General features: G+C 43.8%; 1 protein-coding gene and 1 pseudogene across 2 annotated transcripts in view; both read left to right on the top strand.

The window, feature by feature from the left end:
* The first annotated feature begins 3678 nt into the window (after positions 1-3678).
* LOC100979935 (protein FAM8A1-like) lies at positions 3679-4886 on the top strand (annotated as a pseudogene).
* An 8526-nt stretch (positions 4887-13412) lies between these two features.
* Positions 13413-16673, top strand: part of LYPD6 (LY6/PLAUR domain containing 6) — a 151448-nt gene continuing 148187 nt past the window's right edge. Inside the window, exon 1 of one of the 2 annotated variants that reach the window (XM_063595135.1) lies at positions 13413-13629. The gene's annotated coding sequence lies outside the window, so the exon portion shown is untranslated. Of the gene's footprint in view, positions 13630-13935; positions 14175-16673 lie in introns of those variants that run through there. The other variant, XM_003816683.4, reaches the window with a different exon arrangement.

The following is a 16673-nucleotide window of genomic DNA, read 5'->3' as shown; positions in this document are numbered from 1 at the left end:
GTGGCTTTGAGCAGCAGTGTACAAAGAAACAAGCTGAGCTCAGAAGAAACAAATGCATGAGTGGCTCACCCTGTCTATTATGGACACAAGTGGAGAGTAGTGAGAGGTTCAACTTTATACTTAAGTCTCAAAATGTCTATCTCTATTGTCTCTATTGGACTTCGGACCTGCACATTCAACTACCCACTGGGTAATCTTATCTGGATGTCCCAACTACCTCAATCTGTACATGCCTAAAATTAAAATAAAAGTGGGTTAACTGATCCATCAAATTGGCATCATGATCCCTATGAACATTGTGTTCCAGGCAGCCATTACCACATTTCAGATTAGTACTCAATTCAAAATAAACCCTCTTTGCCATCTGACTAAGGAAACTTGCTCTGATGGTGGAATTATAGGCATCAGCAATGGGGGTAAGGGAAAAAGTTGATGGGATGGTGGAAACCCAGTGTCTTAAAATCTTACCTATTTCACCTTTCCTGGCCCTGAGTACAGAAATAAGATTACAGGGAAAAATTCAAACTATGCTTGCTCTCAAGTGGAGTGATAGAAACTAGAAAAAATGAAGGTAATAAAACTTTTAGACTTTCTTTACAATATCCTATTTAGCTTATATATATCTGCCCATCTCCCTTAACTTCCTCTCCTTAACCCCCAATATTTTTATTGTCAGATGGTCATTAGGACAAAAGCTTATTTATCTGAAGAATTATAGTGTCAGTCCCATGTAGGATGGTCTATGTGTTTACGCAAAAGTGCTCCATGACACAAACAAGGTATAAAACTGATTGATGTCTCAAAGCAACTAAGGGGTCTCTACTGGTAGCCAGGATTACTGTTTCCTAGTAGAAAAACTGGTAGAGAAAATTGAGTTCTTATAATAAATTCCATAACAGCAGCTTAGCTGTAAATGACTTTTTAAAAGTCACTTGACTGTGCAAACTGGTTAGAGCATAAATATTTTAATGATATTTCAAGAGCTTAATGTCAACCATCAGTGTCCAATAAATGAAAATTACTTTTAGTGATACATCTGGAAATATGATGGTTTTTTGAGCCAAAGTCTCTCAAGCTTTGCACAGAATCTGAATTTTTATTTTTACTCTGTGCCTGTTATATAAACTTCTTATATTTGTTAGAGGAAAAGAAGATAAATTGGACACTACTTGGGATATTGAAAAATGAATAAAATGTTAAGACATGTTAAACTTAGTGTTGGCTCATTGAGGGAAAGAAAGTCAATAATTTATTTAAGAAAAACAATTTTACTTAAAGGGCAATATTTTAATAAGCAGAAATAGGAGAGGGAATATATTTTCAAATGAAAGCAGCATCACTGGAATGAAAAATGTAACGTGCCAAAGTCGCTACTTTGAAGGGGAGCATGCTCATCTGAATGTAAAATCTTGTTATATTCCTGTAAAACCCTAACTTTATTTTCATTCTTATCTGTTTAATCATTTAACTAATATTTATCAAATACCCACTCTGTGTAATGGTGTTGTGGGAGGAAATTGTGGGGCCACAAAGACCCCGGTGAAGGAACGCCAGAGCATGTGAAAGCAGAAGATGCATCATCAAAGGATACCCGAAGATGTCTAAAAGAAGCTCGGTGGGAAAGCTGAGTGCTTGGAAGAACCAGGGTAACAATGTGACAAAGTGAAAGCAGACATTCTGCTTAAGTTCTTTAAAGCATTTGTTATGAAGTGGGGCAGTAAAAGTTAGGACTCAGAGTTTGTTATCACTTTTTAGTACAGTAAGGCAGTTTTGCCCATGGTTCCTGGAACAGGGACTATGGAGTTGGATGAATGGGAGAGAATTGGAAGAGATTTTTTTTTAAAATTATACTTTAAGTTTTAGGGTACATGTGCACAATGTGCAGGTTTGTTACATATGTATACATGTGCCATGTTGGTGTGCTGCACCCATTAACTTGTCATTTAACATTAGGTGTATCTCCTAACGCTATCCCTCCCCCCTCCCCCCACCCCACAACAGGCCCCGGTGTGTGATGTTCCTCTTCCAGTGTCCATGTGTTCTCATTGTTCAATTCCCACTTATGAGTGAGAACATGCGGTGTTTGGTTTTTTGTCCTTGTGATAGTTTGCCGAGAATGATGGTTTCCAGCTTCATCCATGTCCCTACAAAGGACATGAACTCATCCTTTTTTATGGCGGCATAGTATTCCACGGTGTATATGTGCCACATTTTCTTAATCCAGTCTATCATTGTTGGACATTTGGCTTGGTTCCAAGTCTTTGCTATTGTGAATAGTGCTGCAATAAACATACCTGTGCATGTGTCTTTATAGCAGCATGATTTGTAATCCTTTGGGTATATACCCAGTAATGGGATGGCTAGGTCAAATGGTATTTCTAGTTCTAGATCCCTGAGGAATCACCACACTGACTTCCACAATGGTTGAACTAGTTTACAGTCCCATCAACAGTGTAAAAGTGTTCCTATTTCTCCACGTCCTCTCCAGCATCTGTTGTTTCCTGACTTTTTAATGATCGCCATTCTAACTGGTGTGAGATGGTATCTCGTTGTGGTTTTGATTTGCATTTCTCTGATGGCCAGTGATGATGAGCATTTTCTCATGTGTCTTTTGGCTGCATAAATGTCTTCTTTTGAGAAGTGTCTGTTCATATCCTTTCACCCAATTGTTGATGGGGTTTTTTTTTTCTTGTAAATTTGTTTGAGTTCATTGTAGATTGTGGATATTAGCCCTTTGTCAGATGAGTAGATTGCAAAAATTTTCTCCCATTCTGTAGGTTGCCTGTTCACTCTGATGGTAGTTTTTTTGCTGTGCAGAAGCTCTTTAGTTTAATTAGATCCCATTTGTCAATTTTGGCTTTTGTTGCCATTGCTTTTGGTGTTTTAGACATGAAGTCCTTGCCCATGCCTATGTCCTGAATGGTATTGCCTAGGTTTTCTTCTAGGGTTTTGATGGTTTCAGGTCTAACATTTAAGTCTTTAATCCATCTTGAATTAATTTTTGTATAAAGTGTAAGGAAGGGATCCAGTTTCAGCTTTCTACACATGGCTAACCAGTTTTCCCAGCACCATTTATTAAATAGGGAATCCTTTCCCCATTTCTTGTTTTTGTCAGGTTAGTCAAAGATCAGATGGTTGTAGATATGCGGCATTATTTCTGAGGGCTCTGTTCTGTTCCCTTGGTCTATATCTCTGTTTTGGTACCAGTACCATGCTGTTTTGGTTACTGTAGCCTTGTAGTATAGTTTGAAGTCAGGTAGTGTGATGCCTCCAGCTTTGTTCTTTTGGCTTAGGATTGATTTGGCAATGCGGGCTCTTTTTTGGTTCCATATGAACTTTAAAGTAGTTTTTTCCAATTCTGTGAAGAAAGTCATTGGTAGCTTGATGGGGATGGCATTGAATCTATAAATTACCTTGGGCAGTATGGCCATTTTCATGATATTGATTCTTCCTACTCATGAGCATGGAATGTTCTTCCATTTGTTTGTATCCTCTTTCATTTCCTTGAGCAGTGGTTTGTAGTTCTCCTTGAAGAGGTCCTTCACGTCCCTTGTAAGTTGGATTCCTAAGTATTTTATTCTCTTTGAAGCAATTGTGAATTGGAAGAGATTTTTTTAAAAAAAGGTGTATAAAGACAGAGCAGTGACGGGTACCACGGAGGGTGCTGCTGAGGCGATGATGGCAGAGGGGCCCAAGGAAGTCCGAGGCTGTCCTCTGGGGCATGACGAGGGCGGAGGGGACCAGGAGCCCGTCCCTTCCCTGAGGGGCCCTCCTGCCGCCATCCCATGCCCCCGCGCCGGCCCCCAGGGCCACCGCCGCTGTTGGGTCGGAGCCACCCCGTGGGCTCAGGAGGAGCCGGGAGGCGACCTCGGGCTCCCTTGCGGGGCTGCAGGAGCAGGTAGGCTGCTTGAAGTGTCGGAAGCTGCGGCGCCGTGGGAGAGGCCGGCGCGGCTGAGCGCCCTTGGGTGCTCCTGGCGAGTGCACGAGTGACTGTGGCAGTCCTGCTGCGGCTACCTCACCTGGCGCAGTGGCCCGGCTACGCTCCCCGACTGCTGTAGCCCCCAACCGTCCCAGCAGAGCTTCTCTTTGGAGGCACTGCCGTCCCCCAGGCCGCGGCGCCGCCATCCCCGCGGCTGGGCTATTACAACCCCTTCTACTTCCTGAGCCCCAGGGCCGCGGGGGCCTGACCCGGGGGCAGCTGCTGGCATCAGCACCCCTGCTACAGTCACGGGCCTGGGACCCTGGGTTCCTCATGTGCAGGCGTCAATCCGGGCCACTCCAGTGACAAAGGCAGGATCTGCAGCCCCTTCCCGAAGCCCGAGTGAGACCGGGCAACCGGCAGGCAAAGAATATGTTATTCCATCCTTGGGCCACGGGTGGCAAGGATGGTGGATTTCTTTATTATCTTCTTTGTAAAAGCAACCATTGTCTTAAGCATTATGCACCTCAGTGGGATAAAGGATATCTCTAAGTTTGCTATGCATTATATAATGGAAGAAATAGATGAGGACACATCAATGGAAGACTTGCTGAAAATGATGGTTGTGGCTCTTATATACAGATTATTAGTTTGTTTTTATGAGATAATTTTCATTTGGGGAGCAGGTGGAGCTACCCCAGGGAAGCTCCTGGTGGGGCTTCGAGTTGTGACACGTGATACATCAGTGCTTATTGCACTAAGTCGTGTTTTAGTGATTCCTTTTTCAAATGTTAGCATTACAACGTCCACTATACGAGCTTTGATCAAGAATTTTTTGATTGCTTCTTTTTTCCCTGCTTTTATCACACTGCTGTTTTTTCAACATAATCGAACAGCCTATGACATTGTAGCAGGAACCATTGTGGTAAAAAGAAATGGGGTCAGAGATGCCCCCCCAAAGACCTGATTTCCACACGCTATAATGACAAGACTAAATTATGTAACAAGGCCATCAGTATCCCTGGGTTACCCTAACTGATGATTTAGAAATTAAAGCAATCACTCCAGTGTGATGCAGCTGACTACTCTGAAAGTTTTGATTTTACTTGAATGCCAAAAACTTTTCCAGAAGAAAAACCTATTAAATTCAAGTATTAAAATTTTTAGATCAAAAAGGCAAATGATTTTATAAACAATGAACAATATATACTTTCTTAAGATCTAAGGTACTTTCATAAGATCTAAGAATTTGCTGAAAGCATTTTCAGCTTTGAAATCTCCAAATGAAACTTTGAAATTGATTTTGGTTTATCCCAAAACAATGGAAAATGTCCAGTTGTGTTTTGTAAACATGTATGTAACTCATCTTTTAGTTCACACTTCCCGGGGAGCCGCCAAAGAAGGTCCCCATGGGAGTTAGGGGACCCTTACCCTCAGGAACAGTCGGTCTATTACTTGGAAGGTCTAAATTTAAAAGATGTTACTGTACATACAGGAATAATTGACTCTGATTATACTGGAGAGATTCAATTAGTTATTAGTTCCTCGACTCCTTGATCTGCCTCCCCAGGAAAAAGAATTGCTCAGTTGTTGCTGTTACCTTACATAAAACTAGGAAGCAGCACAGTGAAAAGAACAGGAGGCTTTGGTAATACTAATCCAGCATGAAGGGCCGTGTATTGGGTTAATCAAGTGTCTGACAAAAGACCTATTTGCACAGTAACTATTCAGGGAAAAGATTTTGAAGGAGTAGAAGATACTGGAGCTGATGTCTCTATTATTGCTGTAAATCAATGGCCCTGGCACTGGCCTAAGTAAGCAAAAGGCATCCATTGGTATTGTTGGAGTAGGAGCTGCCTTCAGAGTTCTTTGATTTTACCATGTCAAGGGCTGGATGGTCAGGAAGGGACAATTCAGCCTATCATTACACCTATTCCTGTCCATTTATGGGGTAGAGACTCATTGTAACAATGGGATGCTGAAATACCTATTCCTACGGATCAATATAGTAATCATAGTAGACAAATGATGAAAAATATGGGATATCACCTGGGAAAAGGACTAGGAAAAGATAAAAATGGCCAATCAGAACCTTTAGAATTAAAAGGGCAAATAGATCGGACCAGATTGGGGTGTCATTTTTAGAAGCGGCCATCGTTGAGCCTCTGGCTCCCATTTCTCTTGTCTGGCTAACTGCCAAACCAGTTTGGGTGGAGCAATGGCTGCTGAAACAGGAAAAACTGGAGGCTTTAAAAGAACTGGTACAGGAACAATTGCAAAAGGGACATATAGAGCCTACTTTCTCCCCTTGGAATTCTCCTGTATTTGTCATTAAGAAAAAATCAGGGAAATGGAAAACGTTAACAGATTTAAGGGCTGTTAATGCTGTGATTCAACCCATGGGCGCACTACAACCAGGGCTGCCCTCCCCAACAATGATCCCCAAATACTGGCCTCTCATAGTGATAGATCTAAAGGATTGCTTTTTTACCATTCCTTTAGCTGCCCAAGATTATGAGAAATTTGCTTTTACTGTTCCCGCCATAAATAATAAAGAACCAGCAGACAGATACTATTGGAAAGTACTACCACAAGGCATGCTAAATAGTCCGACTATTTGTCAAACTTATGTCGGGAAAGCTATTAAGCCAGTTAGAGAACAGTTTAAAAAATGTTGTATCATCCATTCCATGGATGATATTCTGTGTGCAGCTGAAACTAGGGAAGAACTGATGTTGTGCTACAAACTGTTAGAAAAGGCTGTAAATGCAGCAGGGTTAATTATAGCCCTCGATAAAATCCAAACTTCTACTCCCTTTCAATAAAGCCATGGCTACATTTTTTCAACAATGGAATATTGCCCATACTACGGGTATTCCACATAACTCACAAGGACAAGCAATAGTGGAAAGAGCTAATCGTACTTTAAAAACTCAAATACAAAAAGCAAAAGGGAGGGGACCAGGAATATAAGACACCACATATACAATTGCATTTAACTTTATTAACATTAAATTTTTTTAACTTACAAAAAGATCAACCCATGACTGCAGCTGAACAACATTTGACAGGGCAAAAGGAAAATAAAAAGGCTGGACAAGATATATGGTGGAGGGATGCACATACAAAGAGCTAGGAAAAAGGAAAATAATCTTATGGGGAAGAGGATTTGCTTGTGTCTCTCCAGGTGACAATCAGGTACCTGTGTGGGTGCCCACCAAACATCTAAAGATCTATCATGAGCCACAGCATCTAGTGGACCCACCTGTACAGTGCAAATTGAAGGCTGAAGGATTGCTTTTAAGCCTCGATTTGCTTTCTCTGTGCCTTCTGTTAGAAGGGGCCTGCTTCTTGTTATCAATGGTAAGTTTTACCCCGCGGTAATTAACCAAAGAGGCAGAAGCTGAGTTACAAATGCTTCAGCAATGGCATGCCTCCTGGCTGCAGCCACAAAAGTTTTTGCTTCTGTTTCAGTAGATTTACTAATGTGGCGGTGAGGGTAGGCTTGTGGTTTTGCAGGAGATAAGCAAACCATGTAGGTGCCCTCAAGATGTGTACGACCATGGAACAGGAGACTGGAAGGACCCATGGATCCCAACCATGGACTGGGTTCCCCCAGTATGAGCCATGCTGAGAAACTGCTGGAGTGCCAAGGTTTTACCTATAGTTGCTTAACGGACCAGTGCTTTCTGACTGAACTCCTCTCTACCCTGAATACAAGAGACCCTAATAGGTAGGATCGCCCCTATTCAGCATGAAGAAGTTACAGAAGATGGACCTTCATCCTTCTGCAACCCCTAGGATTAAGGGTCCTCTTGTAAAAGGGAAAGGGGACATATGTGGGAAGCATTCAAACCAGAGCAACTCCATTTTGAATAAGGGCTAAGAAAAATAAAGCTGGATCACCAACCGGCAAATAAGGGCTGTACAGCCTGCAATTGCGTTGCTCAATTAATTTAAAAAAGAGGCCACCTTATGCTAATAATAATGATAGCTGTGGTGGTTGTTACAAAAAAGAGATGGGGGCCATGTTGGGAGAAAAGCTGAGTGTTGGGAGAGAAGCTGAGGCAGGGCTTGCATGTCTGCTAGACGTGTTGGCTCCTTGCTTCTAGCACTCCCATTATCTCAAGCAGCCATGTTTTTCATTCACTTGATACACTGTTTCCTTTCAACCCCCACATCCTCACCACCTGTTTGAGCATCAATAAATAGCGTGGGCTCCCAGAGCTCGAGGGCCTTTGCAGCCTCCACACTCGCGATGGCCCCCTGGTCTTACTTTCTCTCTCATACTTTTTCTCATTCTTTTGACTCTGCTGGACTTCATTGCCCTCAAGACCTGGTGTTAGGTCTTATCACCCCAACAATGACTCCCTGCTCTATGAGCTGCAGAATTGATGTTGTGTTATCAGGCAAGGAAACACATGAATCTCCTTGTACATTTTCATCAGAGCTCTGAGATGACTAGATGAATTGGCAATGAGTAGTAGTATTCTTGAAATAAATCTTTTTTTTTTTTTTCTAAGCAGTAGGTCTCAACAGTGGGCTTACAATATTCAGCAAACTATTCTGTAAACAGATGTGCTGTCATATAGACTTTGTTGTTCTATTTAAAGAGCATATACAGAGTAGATTTAGTATAATTCTGAAGGGCCCTAGGATTTTTGGAATGGTAAGTGGGGTAGCTTCACTAGCTGCGTCAGCCCCTAACAAGAGAGTTGGCCTGTTTTGTGAAGCTTTAAAGTCAGGCATTGACTTCTCTCTAGCTATGAAATTACTAGATGGCATCTTCTTCCCATGGAAGGCTGCTTTGTCTATATTGAAAATCTGTTGTTTAGTGTAGCCACTTTCATCAATGATCTTAGCTAGATATTCTGGATAACTTGCCGCAGCTTCTCCATCAGCACCTGCTGTTTCACCTTATGCTTTCACGTTAGGGGCATGGCTTCTTTCCTTCAACTGCATAAACCAACCTCTATTAGCTTCCAATTTTTTTTTCTCCTGCAGCTTCTTCACCTCTCTCGGCCTTCATAGAAGTGAAGAGAGTTAGGGTCTTGCTCTGGATTAGGCTTCTGCTCGGGGGAATGTTTTAGCTATCTTTAATCTGAACCACTGAAACTTTCTCCATATCAGCAACAAGACTGTTTTGCTTTCTTATCATTCTTGTATTCACTGGAGTAGCATTTTTAATTTCCTTCAAGGACTTTTCCTTTACATTTACACTCTGGCTAACTGGTACAAGAGGCCTAGCTTTGGCCTATTTTAGCTTTTGACACCTTCACCTTCTTCACTAAGCTTAATCATTTTTAGCTTTTGATTTAAAGTGGGAAACATACAACTTTCACTTAGAGGGACTTGTAGGGTTATTAATGGTCTATTTTCAATACTGTTGCACCTCAGGGAATGGGGAGGCTGGAGGAAAGAGAGATGGAGAATGGCTTGTTGGTGTAACAGCCAGAACACACACATTTATCAATTAAGTTTGCTGTCTTATCTGGACACGGTCCATGGCCCCCCAAAACAATTACAATAGTAACAACAAAGATCACTGATCACAGGTCACCATAATGAATATAATAATAATGAAAAAGCTTGAAATATTGTGAGAATTACTAAAATGTGACACAGAGACACAAAGTGAGCACATGTTTTTGGGAAAATGGCACTGATAGATTTGTTCAATGCAGAGTTACTTCAAACCTTCAATTTGTAAAAAAAAAAAAAAAAGCAGTATCTTTGAAATGCAATGAAGTGAAGTGAAATAAAACAATGTATGTCTGTATGTAGGAGTAGGATTATTGGGCTATATGGTTAGGTGTATATTGAACTTTATTAAAGTGGCCAAACTATTTTTAGTGCGGACATACCATTTTGCACCCTCACCAGTGTGGTATGAGAGTTTCAGTTGCTCTGCAGCCTCATCAACACTTGGTATTGTCAGGTTTTTTTTTTTTTTGCCATTCTAATAAGTGTCTAGAAGTTATCATTGCAGTTTTAATTAGCATTTCACTAAAGACTAATGATATGAGTATCATTTCATGTGCTATTTGTCACCCATATATCTTCTTTGGTAAAGTGTTTGTTCAAATCTTTTGGCCATTTAAAAAATTTTGGTTGTTTTCTTATTGCTGAGTTTTGAGAGTTCTTTGTATGTATTAACTACAATTCCTGTGTCAGGTGTATGATTTGCAACTATTTTCTCCCTGTCTATTCTTGTCTTTTCATTCTCATAACCGTGTTGTTTGCAGAGAAAATGTTTTAACTTTTAGAAAGTCCAATTGATTTACTTTTTGTTATGTATTGTGCTTTTGGCTTTGCATTTTCAACCTTCAATTTTTATATATTAAAAGTAAAATTTCTAAAAAAAGATTTCCTCCTAGCAATAGCAGATTATCTACATGTATGTAAATAATAATTACCTATATCTCCTAAATGTGAAATTAAATAAGACATTAGACAATTTGTGCAGAAAAAACAAATTAGAGTTAAGAAAGATGAGACAAGGATCTAATAATTTTTAAAACACGGAACTAATGTCTTTTCGATTTTGGATAATAGTTGCATGTAGACACATGAAATAAAATGCCTCATGGGGTTTCAAATACCCATTCATTTATTTACCCATTCATTTTAGAATATTTACTGAGCACCCACTATAAACCAGGCACTGTGTTCTACGTGGGGGCATATAGATTCATATGATGGGACAAAGAACTTGCAATAAATAGATCAATGGATAACACAATGTGGTAAGAACTGTGATTGACATATATTCAAAATGAACCAGGTTTCTTTTTTTACATGTGGTAGTGTCATCATGCCTATCTCAGTATGAAATTGTTCATGTGACTATTTGATCTAAAGTCTTTCTCTCCTACTCAGGTGATGGGTGCACTACAATCTGACTTCACCACTATACAATTCACCCATGCCAAAAACCACTTGTACTTCCAGAGCTATTGAAATAAAAATATACATTAATTAAAAAAATCAGAAAGGGCTGCTTTTAAAATAATCCATAAACAAGGCTGGGCATGGTGGCTCATGCCTGTAATCCTAGCACTTTGGGAGGCCAGGATGGGCAGATTACCCGAGGTCAGGAGTTCAAGACCAGCCTGGCCAAAATGGTGAAACCCCATCTCTACTAAAAATAAAAAAATTAGCTGGGCATCAACAACTCAGGAGGCTGAGACATGAGAATCACTGGAACCTGGAAGGCAGAGGTTGCAGTGAGCCAAGATTGTGCCACTGCACTCCAGCCTGGGTGACAGAGCGAGACTGTCTCAAAAACAAAAACATGAAACAATAACAACAAAAAATAATCAATAAACAGATCTGTAGTGAGAGCTGGGCAGGTTGGGAAGGTGCAGGGTGAGACCAACTATGGTAAATGTGAGCTGGCAGACTCAGCAGGGGTGAAACAGAGGATGGCACTCAGCCGTGCTGGGCAGGGGTGAGAAGGAGAGGGCTTAAAATAAATCAATAAAGTGCGTCTCTCTCTTCGTGCACTCCAGGAGTGTAAATACAATATATGTTTTCTTCATCGCGTCACTTTGCTCCAGCCTGGGCAGCAGAGTGAGACTCCGTCAAAAAAAAAAAAAAAAAAAAAGCTTGCTGCTGATGTACAGAAAGAAGGCGTTGCTTAATTCTGCCCCTGGCAGTTTCGAAGACTTGATTTTTAAAAAGGTGGTATTCGAAGTGAATCTTGAAGCAAAGATAGGAACTTGCTGTTGGGGCAGGAGAGAGTTGAGAAGGAAGAGAAGCACAGCATTCTAGCACTATGAAATCTTAGACACGGGTGTGTGAAGGTCCACGGACAGGCAGTTGTATGTGGAGCAGAACCATCCTGCCTGCGGAACTGTGAGGACAGAAGATGAGACCAACGTGGAAGGCTGGGAACGGACTGGGAAGGAAATGCCTTGCCAACCAGGCTCCATTTGAACTTCCTCACAGTGGGGTTGGAACGGAAGAATCTTAAGCTTGAAAGTGACATGATTACATTAGTGATTCTGAAATAGAGAGGGCAGCATGTGGTCGACTGGAGAGCAGAGCAGTGAAAGCCTGTTGCTGAAGCGCCGGTAAGGCATGATGAGGTCTGGCAGTGAAATAGAGATGCTGGGAGGGATGGATCTAGAAGTCATCCTAGGAGACAGAAACACAGGACTGGGCGATTGATAAGATGTGAAGGGAAAAGCAGAAGGAAGATTTAACATTTTCGCTCTTCTGATGCCTGAGGAGTGTTGTATGTTGGTAGTCAACATTTTTTTAAAATTTTTAAATTAATATTAATGTTCTTTAGAAAATACCGTAAAGTATAAAGAACAAGAAAACCATCCATTATGCCAACACGCAGAGATAACCACTGCAGACATTTCATATGCATATCTTTCCAGCCTTCTTTGAAAATATATTTCTGAAAAGAGATCCTAAGGGTTCCATCTCTACCAGGAACTCGGCTCTCATAAACTGCATTAATACGTTGAACTTCACTTTGAACCCAAATATGAATATTTTCACTAAACTATGCACCGATTTTTTAAAAAATAAAGTGAATAAGTACATGGACCGGAACTGCCAACTGGAAACTAAATGAGTGTCAGCAGTGACACCCGGGACATGCCCTCATTAGTAGATGCTAACCCGCAGAGGTAACCTGCCTAGAGACGGAGAGACATTTCCAAGTTCAGGTTGATTAATTCATATTCAATTCATTCACCCTGCTGAGCCCTGCAGGAAGACAGCGCGGCAGCGATCTCCACCTTGAGGGGGCGCTAATTATTTTTTGCCTACTTGAACCCTGAGCTTGGGCAAGCCTGTGCACATACACTAAGAGAAAAACTTTCTGAGGTCTAGCAGCTGTCGATCAAAAATAGGTTATCCTAGGCCCTTCCAAATAGAGGGACTGGGGAAGGAAGTTTAATTAAAAAAACAGTAAGAATGTTTTGATGTTGGGATGGATAGATTATTGGGAAGGCAGGGTGATTCAGGAGAGGCCTGAAAAAATGCTCCAGGGGTAGAAAATCCAGGAAGGTGGAGGGGTCTCAAAGATGGACAAATAGCCACAGGGCGGGCGGCCCTTACGAAGGTAGCCTTGCAGGCCAAGTTCGGGGGGAGGTGGGGAGGCTGGTTCCGAGTTTCCGGGCATATCCGTGGAATCCTTCCAGACCTTCCTGGGGACCTTCCCCGGTCACCCCGGCTCCCCGCCGGCCCCCCGCGCTGCTCAGGGGAGAGTAGGACTATGACCCACTTCCACTCTAAGGCTCTAGATCGAACCGTCCAGGGGGGTCAAACACGATTTACAACAAGGAAGAGAAAAACCAATACGTCCCAAGAGGGCTGCAGGGGCTTTACCTGGAGGAAGGGTTGGGCAGAGGGTGGCAGTATTATGCCCTGGACTTTTTTGCACCAAACCCATAACCGGATTCCCACTTCCTAAGACCTGTCTTCCTGGCTCTTCCCACCGCCTCCACGCTCCGCCCCGCAGCTTAGGTCTTTTACTGCAAACGTCAAGTGGTCTCCGCCTTCCCTGGGTTCGGAGCTTCACTTGTTCTTGAGCTCTGCGGTCCGGCGGATTTCGCGTGGCCCAGGGGATGGCGGGGAGTGAGATTTGGCCAGGGTCATTTCACACTGCCGGGCCTGCAGCCACGCACGCAGCTGCTGGCCCGGCTGAGGCTGGCGGCGAGGGAGAGGCGCAGGGGGTCGCGCACAGGAAGGTATCGGTGCACCCTGAGCAAACACTGCTCGCTTCCAACGCTCACTGGGAACAGGCTTCCCGGGAAGGTTCCAAATCTCTCCAGTTCCGCTCACCCTGCGGGCTGGAGCGCGGCGCCCGGGTGCCCCACCTGCGCCGGGCGGTCGGCTCCCGCTGGCCGGAGTTTGCAGACTTGGCGCTCAGGCCGATTCTCCCTGAGTTGGGTCGCGCGCGCCGGGCCAATGAGCGCGCCCCGCGGAGGGCTCCGCTCCCCCCGCGCGCGCTGATTGGTCCCGCGGCCCTCGAGGCCGGGCCGGCCGCGGCTGCAGGCGGCGGCCAGTGCCCGGCGCGAGTGGGAGTGGCGCGAGTGGGAGTGGCGCGCGCGCGCCCCCAGCTGTCCCCCGTCTCTCCCCGCCGCGCTCCCTCGCTCTCTCCCTCTCTCCCTGAGCTCCCGGGCTCCGGCAGCGCGCTGGCGGGGCGCCGCATTGCACAGTCTGGGGGCGCCGCAGTGTTCGTGGGATGGGGCAGCGGGCTGCAGCTGGCGGCCGGAATCCGCTCGCAGCCCGGGTGAGTAGAGGCGGGCTTCCCGGGAGAGCACAAAAGAACAGGGGGTTGGTGCCAGCGGCCCCGGCTTAGGCGGGGCCTGGCCAAGCCAGGGAGTGCGCTGAGTCGCTGGAACTACCCGATGCTAGGGCAGCCCCCTAGGGCCAGAGGAACTGGGGTCCCGGCCTCCGGCGTTTTGCCCCGAGTGGGCAGAGAGCCCCGCGCGCAGCCTGGACGGGTCCAGAGGGGCGTGTGTACTCGTGTGTGTTGGGTTGGCGCGTGGAGGGTGGGATGGAAAGGTCAGGAGCTGCCAAGTTCAAGGCTGGAGGAACCTTTCCCAGGAGTAATTCAGCATCTTCTCACGGCCCAGCATGCGTCCACCAGGAACTCCAGCCGGAGGGAGTTCCTGGGCGGCGGACTGGCAGCACCCCACATGTTGCTGCGGGGCGGGGGGCAGTGGCGGTGGCCCGGCTGCGGCCACCCGGAGCCTCTAAGGGAGGTGCAGTGTGCTGGAGGTACCTCCCCGCCGCTGCAAGACCACGCTAGGCCTTTCAGCCATCCACCCCGACAACCCAGGGAAGGGACCATCCACCCACAGAGTTGGAATTTGGCCTGGGCTTGACTTGGCGACCTGTTTTTCTCTCCGGTAACAGCAGTTCCGTTGATTCACATTTGGCTAAGCGTTCAGTTACAACCTAAAGCTCACTATCTGACGGTCTGACTCGCTCTGACCCCCCCCATATCCTCACTATCTCTACCGCTGCCCTCCTCCAGTCCCCTCTCCCGCCCCAGTATCTGCCCTGCTCCTCACTGCGGGGCTCAAAACTTGGTGTTTGAGCATGATTGCCTTCGGTGTGGTCCTTGGCATTTTCAAGTGTCACAATCACATCCCGTTTCCTAGAGGACTCCAAAGACTTGTTATAATGGGATGGGGGGAGAGAATTGGGTGGGGGGGAATGGAAGAGGGTCTTTGGTAGTCACTTGTTGGAAGAACAGCATTGACCTCCCAGAGCATATGACAAAAAGAATGTTAAGCTTCTTTCTATGGTAACCTCCCCAAGGTGTGACCTACAAAATTCAATTTTCTTTGTGGGAGACAAGGGAGTTTAGATTCTCCAGGGGGAAGCTTATTTCTTGTTAAATTGACTTGCGGTGACATACACACTGTTCTGCTCTGCTCTGGCCAGCCATTGCAGATGCCATGATATTATTAGAGCAATTCCCTTAAAGCCATTACATTTTCTTTCGAGTGAGAGGAACTCGAGCTAGCTGTTTAAAATTTTGGATCTGCACCTTATTTCTCTAGAAGACATTAATGGTTACTGTATATGCGCTCACGTGTACCAAGTTTGCAAAAGGTATTTGTGCAATCGCCCATGAAATGGCTTAATGCACATTTATGTTAAACCCATTTAAATGTAAAACATCTATCTGTTTTCAATTTTAGTTTCCACCTCGACCAAAGGCACCAGACTGAAACAAGACTTAAAAGAGGCTTCCTTGTTTAAATAGAGGTTTATAGAACTCTAGTCCTGAGAGCACACAGTAAGCTTTCTGAGCTTGTAGGCACACAAAGCTTGTTAAAAATTGTGAAATGGTTCCTTGAGTTGGAAATAATGGAAATGCTTCCAGACCAATTAAGACAGACAGTTGATGAAGCTACACTCTGAAGCTGTTGACAATTTTTGTAAGGTGAATGTTTATAGTACATAATGCATAAATGGGGCTGATTCTAGGCAAATAATATCAAGTAAAAAACCATACCATGTGTTGTATCATACTGGATAGTTTATATGGCATATTGAAATCTACTATTAAAGTGTCCGAGGAAATCATATCTTTATCATCCCCATTTCACAGATGAAACAACTGAGGCTTTCAAAGATTGACTTTTCCAAGATCAATAGCAGAGTTCAGTCAAGTGTTTTTCAAATTCTTTCCTCCCTCACCCCTTCCCTTCCTTCCTTCCTTTTTGGTGTTTACCTACTTCTTTGTTGTTTACCTACTTCTGATTTCTGCACCTCTTTTTACTGTTTAACCCATAGCTTGAGGGACCATTGTGAATCATCCCCAAAAGGCTTTGCTGTCTGCTAAATATCATTTAGCTCCCACTAAGGTGAGGGCTGATAAAGATTCAAGGTGAAAACTAGGAATAGTTTTAAAGAGCTACCCTTTTCAAAGAGATACGTTATTTTTGCCAATGAGTTGTTAAAGGTACATATAATCAAACCCCTAAAGGATGATGTCCTAATTGTAATGTTTCAGAAAGACAAGTAACAGTAGGAGAGATGTGTGAGAAATATGTAAGTCTCCTATTTTATAAACACACTCCTTATAAGCTCTGTAGACGATTAACAATAGAAATAATAAATGAATATCTCATTAGTGCTATTCTTATTTTAAAAAGAATTGACAAAATAGATGACTTAAATAAAATCAGAACTACTCTGGAAACACAAAAAGCACCCACTTATCAGAAGTCCTGAAATCCTCAATGACTAGTGTACAAATGTAGCAGAAGAC

This window comes from Pan paniscus, chromosome 13 (genome assembly GCF_029289425.2).
Source record: "Pan paniscus chromosome 13, NHGRI_mPanPan1-v2.0_pri, whole genome shotgun sequence".
NCBI classification, from domain to species: Eukaryota; Metazoa; Chordata; class Mammalia; order Primates; family Hominidae; genus Pan; species Pan paniscus.
The sequence above is the reverse complement of the archived record's forward strand: the minus strand, read 5'-3'. Positions and strand labels throughout refer to the sequence as shown.